The sequence below is a fragment of the Gorilla gorilla genome, chromosome 17, assembly GCF_029281585.2.
Source record: "Gorilla gorilla gorilla isolate KB3781 chromosome 17, NHGRI_mGorGor1-v2.1_pri, whole genome shotgun sequence".
In the NCBI taxonomy this organism is placed as follows: domain Eukaryota; kingdom Metazoa; phylum Chordata; class Mammalia; order Primates; family Hominidae; genus Gorilla; species Gorilla gorilla.
Window position 1 is genome coordinate 92,509,574 of NC_073241.2, and position 16,163 is coordinate 92,525,736.

Consider the following 16,163-nt stretch of genomic DNA (forward strand, 5'->3'; position numbering starts at 1 on the left):
GCACGTGTGGCCTCAGCTTGACACCGACCCACTCTTCTAACTTCCTGTATTCAGATTCTGTGCTCACCAAGCTGCCTCTGCAGCATATCTGGCTTCCTAGGAAAACCTCCCTGCAGAGAGAGCATGGGCTGGCCAGGCAAGCATGAATATTCATCTGAAATATTCTCATTACAGATGAATACACTGGCATTCTTGTTTGAACACCTATATAGTTGGCTTTTAATGGGTGTCAGCCCCTAAGAGATGGATCTGGCCTTTGAGGGATGAACAGATCAGATCTTCAAGCATGCCAGGAGGAAGTCCATAGAGCTCTGCTTTGCACCAATCTCTTTAGGGAAATTTTGCAGACTGTAAATAAAACCTCATATCCCCATCTGGGGCATTTGCCTGAAGATAAGTGCAACTCATTGCAAAAGGATTCCTGCTGTAATACAGACTGTAGCCCATCAGGGGAGAGTAGGATGGAAGCAGAGGCTTCCTGAAATATTTGAAGGCTTCTGTAAACTGTTGAAGCCCCCCGACCATGATGAATTCAGCAAGTAATGCCATCCTTGAAGGCGCCTTGAGGGCCATACTCTTAGTCTTCCCCTGATGACACCCCAGTAAGTTGTTGAAAGTCTTTCTTGGCCACTTCTTGAATTTCTACCCTTCTTCTTGAATGTAGACTGTAGACTCAGAAACGACCCTGAGTTTTCCAGGGTCTGGATGTCTGAATGTGATCAATGTGGCCCCAGAAGCAGTGGGCATCTTGGTTCCACTCCTTAGTGACACTGCCAGCTTCACAGCTGATAATCACTCCCGACCTGCTGAATCCTCTGGTCCTGTCCAATTCTGATCCCATCAGACTGAAAGCCAGGCAAGAAAGGCTAACCAGAGGGAGTTATGAGAGATGCTTGCTCTCACAGAACACAGGCTTTGGTTGGGAAGACATAACATATACATGAAATGGTCAAACATATTCAGTGTCACAAATGAAAATACAGCCCACACTGATCAAGAAGTGAGTAGGCCAGAATTGGGTGGCCTTAATCTTAAAAGGATTTCTGAAGGAAGTATTTCTATGGAAAAGCAGTGTCGTGATAAAAGGACAGGTCTTCAGGTCAGTTCATTCGGTTCTAATGTCTGACTATTTGTGATTTCACAAAGTATGGTCAAGGCTAGGTGAGTGGGGTAGGAACAAAGTGCTTGACATACAGAGATGCTAAAAAAAAGTGTCCTTACAAATATCCCTGCAAGGGAAAGGATGAGAAGAGACACGAAGAAGAAAATCTGAAGTGTTTCCTTCAGGGCTAGCTGCTTTCCATATGGTATCTCATTTGATTCTCACAGTCACACTGTGAGATGTTTATTATCCTTTGCATCTTACAAAGAAGAAACCAAAGGTCAAGGTTAAGTAACTTATCTAAAGTCATTCTGCTGATATGTGGCAGAGTCTAGGTAGTAACCCTCACTCTGTGTCAGGCATTATTCTAAATGTTTTATTTGTATTAATTATTTCGGCTTCACAACCCTATGAGGTAGGTACTATCCTTAACCCCACTTACTAAGGAGGAAACTGAGGCACAGAGAGGTTAAGTAACTTGCCCAAAGTCAACATAGCTAGTAAGTAACAGAGCCAGGACTTGAACCCAGGCAATCTGGGTCCTGAGTTTGGAATGCTAACCACTTTACTATCTTTTTCCATTACATATGCCATACTGCCTCTCTTTGAAGAATATTTATGAACAGACAGAACTGTCAAAACAGCTTGGAGCTTTAGGATGAATATTTCAAATATTATAAATCCCTCACTCGTAGGGGAGTGGTTGTTTGATATGGTTTCTGCTGATCACTCAGTAATCTATCCAAGACAGTGATGTGCACAGACTATTTTGGTTTCAGTTAATATATAGCACCATATAAACATTGACTCAACTGGAGAGCCTGAACAATAAATTATCACTAGCTCAAGTGCTAAAATAGCACTTGCTTTTCTCTGTGCCTGAGCATGCTATCTATTTATACTTTGCTTACTTCTGTGGAGTTCAAACTGCTTTATGCACATTTCATCATTGCTATACTTACATGGATTTATTGTCTTTATTATACACATGTGACTAATGTACCACACAACGCTTAATATTTACTACAGGAATCTCAGTTTTCAACTAGCTTTTTAATCTATGGGTATTACTGACTGCCTTTAATTTATAATTAGTGGAAGTCTGCTAACAATAAAAACCATAGCATTTTACTGTTTATCTTTTAGCTCAATTCATTTTGTACATGATATGACCATTCTTGTTCTTGAGTATGAACCATATATTATTTTCTGGCCTTTCTTTACAATTCCACTTATGGCTGACCTTGAACCAGAATAGGTCTGTGATTTTACTTTCCAAAGTCCAACACATGTATTTTTCTTTTGTTCATGTTGATATCTGCATTGGCACACGTGAATTTCCAAATTTGGTCTTCACCTTTTCAGTTTTCATAGGCAAAAAATAAATTTGGATGATGCAATAGTCAGTAAAGAACTCCAAACAAAGGTTTTCTTGACTAGCTGGAGGATATATGGAAATCCCTAACTGTGGTGTATATAAACTGTAAACCCAAGTTTATACATTGTCAGTAGTTAATAGAACTTAAGATTTAGTAGCATGCTTTAGTACTAGATTCATAAAGAGAAATGAAGAAAGAATTGTCATTTGATGTTTTTGTCCTGACAAATAAAAATAGCCAACTGCTTAGCCCACAGCTGGGGCATTCTGTTTTCTTTTGTCTTCTTTTCATGTGAATATCCATCTTCATTATTGAAAACAGAAACTCCAACCTTAAGCATTTCCCTGTTTTTGCAAAAAGGATATTATATCAACAGTCCCTTTTAAGAACAGGAAGTTATCGTTTCATTCTACACAAGTCCCTACAGTTTTCATCTTGCCCTGGTGTGTCATCTGTCAGTGTGACTTTAGGAAGCTGAGACAGGTATGACCAGATATGAGAGATTTTTAAAAGTCACAGTGTCAACAATGGTGTTATAAGGGGAGTGTTTAGTAACAGAGCCATTTATTTTAGGAATGTTTTTGTACCCTGGTAATCCTGATATGATAAGGCTTTAACAAGGTCAACTAAGTAACCTGTAGTCAATATCCTCATTCAAGAGAGGTCAGATGCTTGGGGACTCACAGCTGTACAGATGTACTGTGTGCCCTTTTATCTCTCCCTTCTGCACATGCCGTTCTCTCTACCTAGATAAGTGGGCACCTCTACCTCTATGATTTCTCTTTCAGGACTCCGTGTAGCTATCATTTCCTCTAAAAAGCCTTTCCTAAAACCAAGTTGGATGTCTGCTTTGTGGGCACAGCCCCCTACACCCACCCCACTTATCCTAATGGGTTGAAAATACCAGGAAAAACTTCAGATAAAGACCATGCCCCAGTAAATAGCTGAATAAAGAACAGGTGAAGGGTGTCAGAAAAGCAAGAAATGGAGACAGAGGCTTGGAAGGGTCTTCCTAGTATTGTTGTTGTTACCTCTGCATGGCCACCCTGGGGGTACACGTGGAGCTGTGGAAATCTCTAAAATCGAAACCAGGCCAGGCTTAGAATTAGTTCGACTAATACAGATTACGTTACTTGAATGTTTTCAAATGCAGATTTTGCTTTTTTATTTTTCTTCGCTCTTTATCTCATTAAAATAAACAATGGTATGGCATTCCCATTTGAACCAGGTCCAGCCCTGATAGCTGGAGCAGTCTTCAGATGGCATGCTCCATTTGGCCCCTGCTCATAGGGCTGGCGTTCACACCGTGGAAATATCAGCAGAATCGAATGCACTTGGGCAGTTTCCATAAACTTTGTAAGTATACGATCAAAGTTAAGACAAATGGGAAACACAGAATAATTAATAACAATGGTGAGTGGAAAATGCTAGCAAGCCATAACAATCCAAAGCATGTTTTCTATCTCTTTTTAAGCAGCTATCTGTCTTACCCACAAAGACACTGCCTGAAAAATGAATTCACCAGCTCTATATCTAAGGCAGAATGACATATGGAAATAGTACAGTCTTTGGCGTTAGACCTGAGTTTCAGTGCTAGCTCTGAAACTTACTTGCTGGCTGCATGGCTTTAGCAAGTTCCTTAAGATGGCAGGGCCTCTGCTTCCTCATCAACTTCCACAATTTTGGAGGTTTAGAGAAAATATAAGTACAAGTGTTTAGCACATCATAGGGATTCAATAAGGGATGACTAGTGCCATCATCATTATCTTCAACACTACTGAAGAAAGAGTAAAATAATCAGTTTGGAAATTACGAATGACCCTAAACTGAATTGGAGTTTAATTATATAGGTGATAGAAATAAATTGGAATAAGCAAATTAGAACATAAACTGGAAAATATTTAACAAATGTAAGAAAGCAAACTTTTGAATAATTTAATTATACTCATTTTACCATAATACTATGTATACATCAACAAATCTTAATTTGTATTAATTTGTAATAATATTAATTTCAATTTATAATACTTATAATCCTTAAATTATATATTAGCTGAACGGTATATTATATATCCTTCCAGAAAATGCTATGAATATACATGCATTTGTATATGTATCTAATTTTTTTCTCATCAATAAAATAATATTATCCATACAGACTTCCACTTTTTCCCTCTACAATAAATCTCAGACATTTAAAAATGTGAGTTCATATATATTCATCACCTTTCTTAATAGCAGCATTTTATTTCATATCAATTTACCAATTTAGCCAGTACCCTACACAGACATTTCTTTTTTTCCCCAAGTTTTTTTTTTTTTGCTGCAAAATTAAAATACATAATGCTGTAATAGACATCCTTACACATAGGTAGAAAAAACTTGTAGAAGTGAAATTACCAAGTCAAAGGCTATGTAAACTTAGCATTTTCAAAATTAAGGTCAAAGTGCTCTCCAAAAACTTTACAAGAATTTACCCTCCCATTAACAGCATATAAAAAATAAAAAAGAAAAAGAAAAACAACCTAGGCTTTTTTACACTTGCTTCTCCCAACTCTCTCTGTCTAGGCTTGTCCCAGGGCAGAAGGTACAATCCAGCCATACTAATAACTGATTTAAAGGGTCACCATTCAGCATTTAGCCATAATTCATGATAGTTCCTTGTAGTTATCTTCTGTTGTTGCTTAGTCTGAAACCATAAACAACGCTGGAGGTCAAAAAGTTCCTGCTTGTCCTAGGTTAGGTATATCAAGTTCCTCTAGTTGAAGGGCCCTTAACTATGTAGGAAGAGCTCCCCAACCCCTAAAAGAAAAAAGCAAAAGTAAACCAAACCAATCACAGATAAACTGAGTCAAGTCATCTTGTATGTACTGAATGCTTTTCTGCGTTAGGCTCAGCACTAGGGGGCTTTTCATACATTATCTATTTTAGGTTCTACGTATTTTTGAGGAAGCCCCCCAGATTGCCGAATTATACCTGGGAAAACAAGAACTGGTGTCCCACCCCCCACCCACCGCATCCAATGAAATGCTGCTTTCAATCAGCAAAAACAGGCCATCCCACTATCAGCCAGAAATCCCTATTAACAGCCGTTTCTGAGATAATTGATGTTCTCCGTGTGACTCTGAGGCTTGGTGAGATCTTTAAGTGTCTTCTAAGTCATCAGAAGAGATAAATATGTGTTCAGAATAGTTGCTGTGTCAAGTATATTTTGTTGTATTTGAATTCTATAAAAATCTGTCGTGGAAAAGTGGTCTATTGGGTATTCCCAGATTAAATAGAATGTTGAACTAACCAGAATACGTCACTCTTCTAGCTGCCTGGGGGTTTACTGCACTTAAGATAAACTGGGATTTACCATATTACTCAGCCCTGATCTTGGCATCATAAATCTTTTCTTCACTTCACTCTCACTGTCACACTGAGCGAAAGAATAGAGGCCCCCTCTCCCAGGTTAAAAAAATGTGAAAAAGAGTAATTTCCCATCATTCTCCCTAAAAAGAATCCCATGTAAGACTGTTGAATCCACCCTAAATAATAATCTCCAAATTAACAATTACCACCCTGAGATGAGAGCAAATAAAAAATTGGATTGGAATGCAGAGCTTGAAAAAATGATTCCATGCCACGGGACATTCTTTGTGATTTGCGAATACAAATGATAGCCCATTCTTTATTTAAAACATCTTTTCTAAGGTCAGGTTTTTGAAACTTAATCTACATCTTCTCTCTAAATTAATAAGGTTAGATCCCAAGTACAAAGGAATGTCCCATGAAGTATCAGAAGCTGGACACCAATAGTATTGTGAGATATAAGTCAACATTTAAAGTCCACTTTTCACTTTCAGACGGCAGGGACACAACTGCCACCCAGCCCATGCTCCCTGCAAGGGAAGAAGGGATTCTCCCTTCCTGAGGGTCAAGCCCCTGGAGATTGTTCTCAACCCTAGAAACCATGGGCCTGCCCCAGTAAGTGAAAGTCTTATTTTACTTTATTTATTTATTTTTTAAAATTTTACTTTAAGTTCTGGGATACATGTGCACGATGTACAGGTTTGTGACATAGGTAAACGTGTGCCATGGTGGTTTGCTGCACCTATCAACCATCACCTAGGTATTAAGCCCCACATGCATTAGCTATTTGTCCTGATGCTCTCCCTCCCCTCGCCCACCCTCAACAGGCCCCAGTGTGTTGTTCCCCTCCCTGTGTCCATGTGTTCTCATTGTTCAGCTCCCACTTATAAGTGAGAACATGCAGTGTTTGGTTTTCTGTTCCTGTGTTAGTTTGCTGAGGATGATGGCTTCCAGCTTCATCTATGTCCCTGCAAAGGACATGATCTTATTCTTTTTATGGCTGCATAGTATTCCATGATGTACATGTACCACATTTTCTTTATCCAGTCTATCATTGAGGGGCATTTGGGTTGGCTCTATGTCTTTGCGATTGTGAATAGTACTGCAATAAACATACATGTGCATGTATCTTTATAACAGAATGATTTATATTCCTTTGGGTATATACCCAGTAATGGGATTGATGGCTCAAATGGTATTTCTGGTTCTAGATCCTTGAGGAATCGCTATACTATCTTCCACAATGGTTCAACTAATTTACATTCCCACCAACAGTGTAAAAGCATTCCTATTTCTCCACAGCCTTGCCAGCATCTGTTGTTTTTTGAAGTTTTTATTTTATTTATTTTTATTTTAGCAACTATAATAACTTGGTCTTCTAAGGACAGACCCATCTTCAACTGAATTCCACTTCTGAGGCAGAAAAAACTTTCTGAGATTCCAGTATATTCAAAAACAGTTAATTTGTATTCAATAGTGTCACTAACCTACTCATACGAAAAAACACTTTGTGTGTATGAAACACATCACACTTTAAGTAGCTGAGGTGGGTTTCTGGTGAAATCACTCATTGTGGGCATCCATGCATAAGCAGCTGCTTACTGAAGAAGTTAAGCCAGCCTTGGAGTTCAGGATAAGCCCTAAAGGTTTCTGACGTGTTAAGTGGAGATTCTAAAATCTGTGCCAGAGAGTAGGTTTTAGGCCGGTGCATTTGCAAATCATTGGAAAAAGCAGTGCATTTGAATCCCCTCAGGACAGACTGTTGCATGTGATTAATTAATCTCTGACCAATCAGAAATAGCTAAGCGTTGAGGCTGAAATATGAAATTAAAAAAGAAAATTGGCCTAGTCTTCATTTCTTTTGCATTATTAAAAAATAACCTACAAATACGTTTGTTACATTTAAATCATCTACAGCCTGAGTGCCTCCTTCCTTCATTTGACAAACTACTCATTGAACTACTGTGTGCAGGGTGCTCACCTAGGGCTTGGGAGCATTGTTGGGACTATGACAGGCATGGTCCCTGCTTTCATGGATCTGAAAGAATAAACAAGCACAGCATTGACTGTATAGAAATATTCAGAGAGTTAAAGTAGGGTGATAGGAGAGGGAATGGTTGGGTGTTCCAGGGGAGCCTCTCAAAGGAAGTGACGTTTAAGCTGAGATTTGAAAGGCAAGAAGGAGCCAGCCCTGGGAAAGTTAGGGGCAGTACAATGTAGGCAGAAGTCACAAGTAGTGGAAGATCCCAAGGAGGGAGCAACCTGATGTGTTTGGAGGATCAGGAAGTCAGTTCGAGTGGCCCACAGGCAATGGGGGAGTGTGCAGTTGGTGAGCGCTGAGGCTTGAGAATCAGTGCGAAGGCAGTGTAAGATTTTGGAAATCAGATTGAGAGCCTGGATATTATTCTAGGATGACGGGAAGTATTTGGGGTGATAAGACAAGCTAAAAAGCATGGCCTATACATCTTTTCCACAAAGACCCCAAGCTAGAGAGATGGCCAACAAGATGGCAGGTGTCCTGAGGTGCACGTCTATCCCTTGGTGCCCCTCACTCAAAGAACCAGACTCTGGAAAGCACTGATGGCAGCTGGCTCCTTGGAATGACATCACCAGGGGATACCACGGTCGCAGCACTTGCCATTGCATCAGCTCCAACCTGGTCAGGACCTACATCATCAAGACCTCCTCCTTCACCCCTGCCCCAGCATCCAGACTTAATACAGCTTCTCACTCCTCCCCAGAAATGCTTCCCTGTCTACTTCTGCGTTTTCAATACACAGAAGGGTTTTGTCCCCAAGCACTGACAGATTCCATACTTCTGTGTAACTAATTTTGGCCAAAAATATTTTCAATATCTTTGAAATTCTGAATGCGTTTCATCAAGGAAACAAGGGTAATCAATTCTACAGCCATACTTGTTTCATGTATGAAGAGAAAAACTCCCAAATAACACCCCGTGATGAAATGTCACACTCAACCATTAAAGACCTATTTTTAGCAAAGTCAACCACTAAGTTCTCAGCCAAATGAAAGGTCATGTGTTATCTGAGAAGCACATGTTACTGTGGTCATCAAATTGCTAATCTGGGGTAAGGTATTCCATGGAAGATGCTTGTTATGAAACTAGAGTGTACTATAGTGATTACCGCTATTCAGAAATGAGGATAAATCTACAAAAATGATAAGGAGAACATGAACTTAACAACTACATTTCAAATGATGTTTTAAACAAGTCCATTAAAGTGACATTTGTGTGTGCGTGTGTGTGAGTGTGTGTGCTAAGAACTCTTAACATGAGATTTGCTTATTCCTTATTCCTGTTGAAGGGCAACTCCCCATTTCTCTCTTCCTCTAGTCCCTGGCAACCACCACTGTGTTCTCGGCTTCTGTGAATTTGGCTACTGTAGATACTCATATAAGTGGAATCATGCAGTATTTGTCCTTCTGTGACTGGTTTATTTCACTGAGCATGATGTCCTCAAGAATCATCCATGTAGTTGCATATGAAAATATTCTTAAGGTGGAATAATATGTATGTGTGTGTGTATATATACACACACACACATATATATACACACACACATACATACATATACACACACACACATATATACACACACACACACACACACACACACCACATTTTCCGTATCCATTCATCTGTGAAATGACATTCCTTGATATACATTATTAATGGGCAAAAATATGCCCTGAGGTTTCAGTATGGTGGTCCATATATCAAACATATGGTTCTAAAATGATATCATCACATCTAGCATGGTATTGAAAAGACTGATGTAGATTTATTTCCTCACTAGTATGACCTTAAGCAAGATATATTATATTCCTAAATCTTGGTTCTTCATCTGTAAAAAATAAAAATAATCATATTCATCTTTCACAGGGCTGCTGTGATGATTAAATGAGATAAACCACACAACACAGCATATGACATAGTCACTGATATTCAATACACATGAGTTCCCTTTTCCTTTAGCTCTCTGCTCCCACAGTAATCCAAACTTTTGGCAAGCTAATAGTTTTTATTTTTCGATACAGTTATTAGCACCATCCAATCCCATATAAACCACAAACAGGCTGGAATTTTTGTCTATTTGTTTGATGCTGAAGCAGACAAGTGTCTGCCAGATGGTAGGTGCTCAATAAATAGCCATTGAATGAAATGAATGAATGCGAAGTTACACTGGAATGAGGCTGAATGTGAAGGTCAGTCAAATATCTTAGCAGAATTATTGGATATGTTTTTAATGGAAGAGATACATTTTTAATTTTTTTTCTTTTGAGATGGAGTCTCACTCTATTGTCCAGGCTGGAGTGCGGTGGCACAATCTCGGCTCACTGCAACCTCTGCCCCACAGGATTCAAGCAATTCTCCTGCCTCAGTCTCCCTAGTAGCTGGGATTACAGGCGTGCGCTACCACGCCCAGCTAATTTTTGTATTTTTAGTAGAGACGGGATTTCACCATGTTGGCCAGGCTGTAATAATATAGTGATTATTATAGTATACTCTATACTGTAGCATAGAGATTGAGGTTAGCACATCTCACATATGACTATGAATACCCCATCATTATGCTTATGAACTACAAAAAAATCAGCAGATAACTTACAAGTGCAGCCATGTTACAAAATAATTAAGTATAAAAACCATCTAATAAAGACAGCAGTGGTCCCACTAAACTCTGTGATATTTTAACCATAAACAAAGCATTAATGGGAAAAGTCTGATCCCAAGGGTTCCTGGATCAGCAGTAGGTCAGTGATACCCAGGAGAGCAGGAACCATGGCGTATAAGGCTTGCCTTGGACTCAGCTTCAGGATCTGAGAGTCGGCCTGGGGAAGTCCTGGTAACCTGCAAGGTCACCTCTATAGAAGAGCCATCGGTGGCAGGCATCACCTCTCCAGCTCTTCCAGCTTATTTTCCCATGATAGTGCAGTGATATATCATTTTAGAATTATGATTCTAGAATTATGTAGTCACATGGAGGGGGCATACCCAACATCACAGTGGATGGAAATCGACCAGAGTGACCCCAGAACACCAAGAAAACATCATAGTGGGGATGGAAACCTCCCTTGCTCACAAAGCTGGGTATTGGGAGCTAACTCTGCCACCAACAAGCTGTGTGGCTTTGGGTAAGTCATTGAATCTTGGTCCAGCAGGCCTTGGTTTCATCATCTGTCATTTATCAATACAGGCCGCTTTCATCTCTATCTCCTCACTTCAGAAGTCCCATGCCTGGACTGTGGTGGCCCTGGCTGGTATCCCTTCCCATGCCTTGCTGTTTTGGAAAAGTTACATGTGTAGAAACTACAGATGGTAGTAGGGGAGACAATAAGGAAGAAAAAGTCACTCCTTCACCTTCTTTTAAAGTACTATGCTCACAATTGCTCACATCTGGCACGCTTCAATAGCAATCACTTGCAAGGTTCAAAAATCTTGAACCATGAAAGTGAAAGAAGGAGCTTTATCTTCAAAAGGAAAATTAAAGACCTGGAGAGGACCACTTGGGACCTTTTTATTACACCTAGATAATGGCAGGTATTATTGCTCTATGCAGCAGTATGTTTTTATGAATAGACTAACACATACCCTTAGGCTGTAAAATAGTGCTTTAGGATATAACATGTTGATTCAGATACAAAATAAAATACTGTTTGTATTGTAGGCTTTTAATGAAAAGTCTAAAGACACACCTATTTAACAAACCTCTATTTTTATAGGGCCTGCCTAAAAAAGCCTGCTTTTAAAAAAATCTAAGTATGGGTGGTCTCACACCTAGAAGTGGCACAAGAATCCTTTGTCAGATGACGTGTCTTAATTTTTGCTATGGAAAATGTGGTCACCATAATTATAGCCCAGAGAAAATAAAAGGTTTTTAAAATTCCATGCAGGAGGGGAATAAGAGTTTGTTAGCATTCAATAAAACTATAATTTAACCAGCTTTTAGGTACAGCGGAATCAGCCGTTAAATTACAGCACTGGACAATTCTCTATTTTACCTTGTGGCTATTTGTCGAAGTGTCTTATTTCCTCTTGGAGACCTAAGCTCCTTGGGAACAAATGCCAAGTTACCTGTATCCCTGTAACCTCTACCAGACCTGGTACACGGTTTGTTTTTTGTGTTCAATGAACCACAAAGAATCTTTCAGGAAAAATCACTTGAGAAATATTTCAGAATAAGAGGAAATCAATTCATAAGTTGTTTAAAAACTATTTTCTTAGGCTTAAAGATATTTCAAATATACATTTTAAAAGGTTCATTTATGGAAAAAGTTCAGTTGTGCAGCCTCTGAAATGAGATTTAGCCAAGAAAAGCATCAATACTAATTAAGTATTGATAAAGAAGGAGGGGGGAGTTTAGCTAGGTAACTTAGTCACTTGGTTACTAAAACCTTCTTCTCGATGGAAAGAAACCATTAGAGATTGAGCGATTCATATTGAAGGAGGAGCTATAATGCAATCGTTTCTCTCTATATATGGTCTTTTTTTTTGGCTTTGAAATAAAAGGATCAAAGGCAAATGAGCCTATTGAAAATTAATGAGAGCTGAACGCTGCGTGCTGTTAATATGCTCACTTAACTCAGGCATCAAGAAAGAACCGTGCGGCCCTTTATCATACGGGATAAAATACAAAAGCCTTTATATACAATTTTTGTTTGTCAATTAAAAATAACTAAATAAAAAATTTAAAAACTTTTTTTAATAAAAGCTTTCCAGGAAGGTTGGGCACAGAAGGACCTGAAGTTTCCTGCACCTGGAAACATCATAGTTATGAATTTTCCTCAGCTTGGATTTCCTGTATTTCTCAGATTTCTTAACTCCGCAGTGCAACTTACTTTCCCTCTAACCATGAATATGCATCAATCAGAAATTCCAATATTTTAGCATCTGAACTCCATCTTCCTAACTGCATCTCATCATCAGAAGTAGCCAAAAAAAGGTCTTCTTCAAATCTATCTTCTTCACATGTTTTGATTTCTTGCAACAGAAATAGGATGACAATAAACACAGGTGAGAGAAAATAATGTTTTCCCGAAATAGGTAAGAAAGTTATGGCTTGTTGACATGTGGCTGCCAAACACACATGGGTGGAAATCGATTTGAAGGGCTTGGGTCTGTGTAAGGATGCTGCATGACCTTCAGAGTCCAACCCGGCTAAGCCCCCCTGCCACTTCCTAGCTATGTGACCATTGACAAATCGTTCACTTTCTTTGAGCTGCTGTCTCCTGGTCTGAAAATGGAGCAAATGCTCGTACCTGCTAGAGGTGTTCAGGGCTCAGACAGTGCAAGTCACAAGCTTATAGCAGCACCGTGTCTGTCATGTGGTGAGAACCCACTACATGGTGGCTATTTCTAGTGTCATCTTCTGCAGCAATTTGTCCTGCTTGAATTGTGCAGAATGCAATCAAATGCCAAACTCTTCTTGCATTTTCAGTGACAATCCTCTGGTGACAGCTACCTCAGAGGACGGTATCTGTGAGGCGCCAGTCACTCCTACAGTTGGCTCCCCCATGTCCACATCTGCTCAATCAGGGGAACGGTCACAACAGGAACAGAAAAGGGAAGGGAGAGAGGAAAGGAGGGAGGGAAAAAGGGAGAGAAAGGAGGAAGAAAGGAAGAAGGAAGTGAGGGAGGAGGAAGCTTTCATAAGATGATGTAATATTCAATTTCCCATCCTCATTCTTTGCCAATCGTCACCAAATATTTTGAATTCAAATGAAAAGCATGTTAGTCAGATATTGAGGGGTGAACCCATCCCCTGTGAGAGAGCATAGTTTTGTTGGCAAATGGGAGTGGAGAGTAGAAAAGAAATATAAAACAAACAGAAACTCCAGTTAAACTGATCTGTCTTCCTCAGTCTGGTGTGGGATTTTCTCCATTGAAAATTTCTGTTTCTTAATATTGTATCATAAGGTGGATTTTATTTGAGATTTTCAGGTTATTTGGTCTTTCTTTTGTAAGAAAGTAGTTTATTTGTTTTCACAACAAAGCAGAGTGGCTTCCGGTTAAGCAAGGAGAGAACTATGAGTTGAAGGAAGACGGTTTTGCATGACTATGCTATGCCCCTGTATACGCAAAGATGTAGAGACACACACACACAGACATACACACACACACACAGAGACACACACACAGACACACACAAACACACACAGACACACACTGACATAGAGACACACACACAGACACACACTGACACAGAGACACACATAGACACAGAGACACACACAGACACAGAGACACACACACAGACACAGAGACACACACAGACACACACAGACACACATTGACACACAGACACACATAGACACAGACACACATTGACACACAGACACACATAGACACAGAGACATACACACAGACACACACTGACAGACACAGAGACACACACACAGACATACCCAGACACACACAGACACAAAGACACACAACAGACACAGAGACACACACACACACACACTGACACACAGAGACACAAACACAGACACACATAGACACACACAGGCACAGAGACACACACAGACACACACTGACACAGAGACACACAGACACAGAGATACACACTGACACAGAGACACAGACACACACTGACACAGAGACACACAGACACACACACAGACATACACAGACACACATAGACACAGAGACACACACACAGACACACAGTGACACACAGACACTGAGACACACACACAGACACAGAGACACAGACACACAGTGACACACAGACACAGAGACACACAGACACGGAGACACACACACAGACATACACAGACACACACAGACACAGAGACACACACACAGACACACAGTGACACACAGACACAGAGACACACAGACACAGAGACACACACACAGACATACACAGACACGCACAGACACAGAGACACACACACTGACACAGAGACACACACAGACACACACTGACACACAGACACAGAGACACACACAGACACACACTGACACACAGACACAGAGACACACACACAGACATACACAGACACACACTGACATACAGACACAGACATACAAAAGACACACACACTACACAACACATGCACACATAGAGACACACAGACAAATGCACACATACAACACACACACAGACCCATGCACAGGCACAGAGACGCAGACACACACACCACACACATCACACAGACACGTACACAGACATGCACAACACACAGACACACACAACACACAAACTACACAACACATGCACACAGAAACACACAGACAAATGCACACACACAACACACACAGACACGTGCACAGACACAGAGACACACACAGACATATACTACACAACATGCACACACAAAGACACACAGACACAGAGACACACACAACACACACAGACATGCATAGACACACACAAAACACACAGCCATAAACATACAAACACTACACAACATAGACAAATACACAGAGACACACGCAGACAAATGCACACAGACAACACACACAGAGACACACGCATACACAGACACAGAGACACACACAACACACAGACACATGCACAGACCCAGACACACACACAGATACCACACAACACACACACAGATACACACAGACACAACATAGACACACATACAACACATGCACAGACACATACACAGAGACACACACATACACGCAGACACATGTACACAGACATACACACAGGTACAGACACGCAGACACACTACATATGCACAGACACACAGACATTGGCACAGAAACACATGGAGATGACACAGACATAAACACACAGATGCACACGTATACACCATAGTGGGGCTCATCCCACTTCTGTGCTGTGAGTGGCATAATCTCTTATTTTCTTTTTCATTCAAGAAACCCTGACATTTCCAACCACCACACATGGGGTAAATACGGTAGCACAGACCAAAACCGTAACAAACAAAACAACGTGCACACATGCACACACACACACACGCACACACACACACACGAAGGATGTTTTCAAGCAAGCCAGTCTCTCATGAACTTTTCAAGGCTCAGCTCGTAACCTTAGCTCCAGACGTATACCTCTGACTGTTTCCAACATGTTCCTGTTTTGTTTGTTTGGGTTTACTTGCCTTCGTTCTGCAGGAAGCCTCACAGATATGACAGGGTGATTTAATTCTGCACAAACCTCGCCTCCCTCAGTTCTTAGAATGAAGATAGATACCACTACCGGTATTCTTAGAGTTAGACTTACACAGCCTCCCACACCAAACAGAGTGAAGCAGAACCCACATTTCACTGGAATCCTTACTTTTAGGTATTTGCAGGTTTTTCTTTATGACACAGGAAACCA

The 16,163-nt window shown here is 40.3% G+C and overlaps 1 protein-coding gene and 1 pseudogene across 1 annotated transcript in view; both read right to left on the bottom strand.

Moving 5' to 3' along the window:
- BCL2 (BCL2 apoptosis regulator) overlaps window positions 1-16,163 on the bottom strand; it is a 197,077-nt gene that overhangs the window by 59,053 nt on the left and 121,861 nt on the right. The gene's annotated exons all lie outside the window — the stretch shown is intronic.
- Window positions 10,371-10,451, bottom strand: LOC115931501 (uncharacterized; annotated as a pseudogene).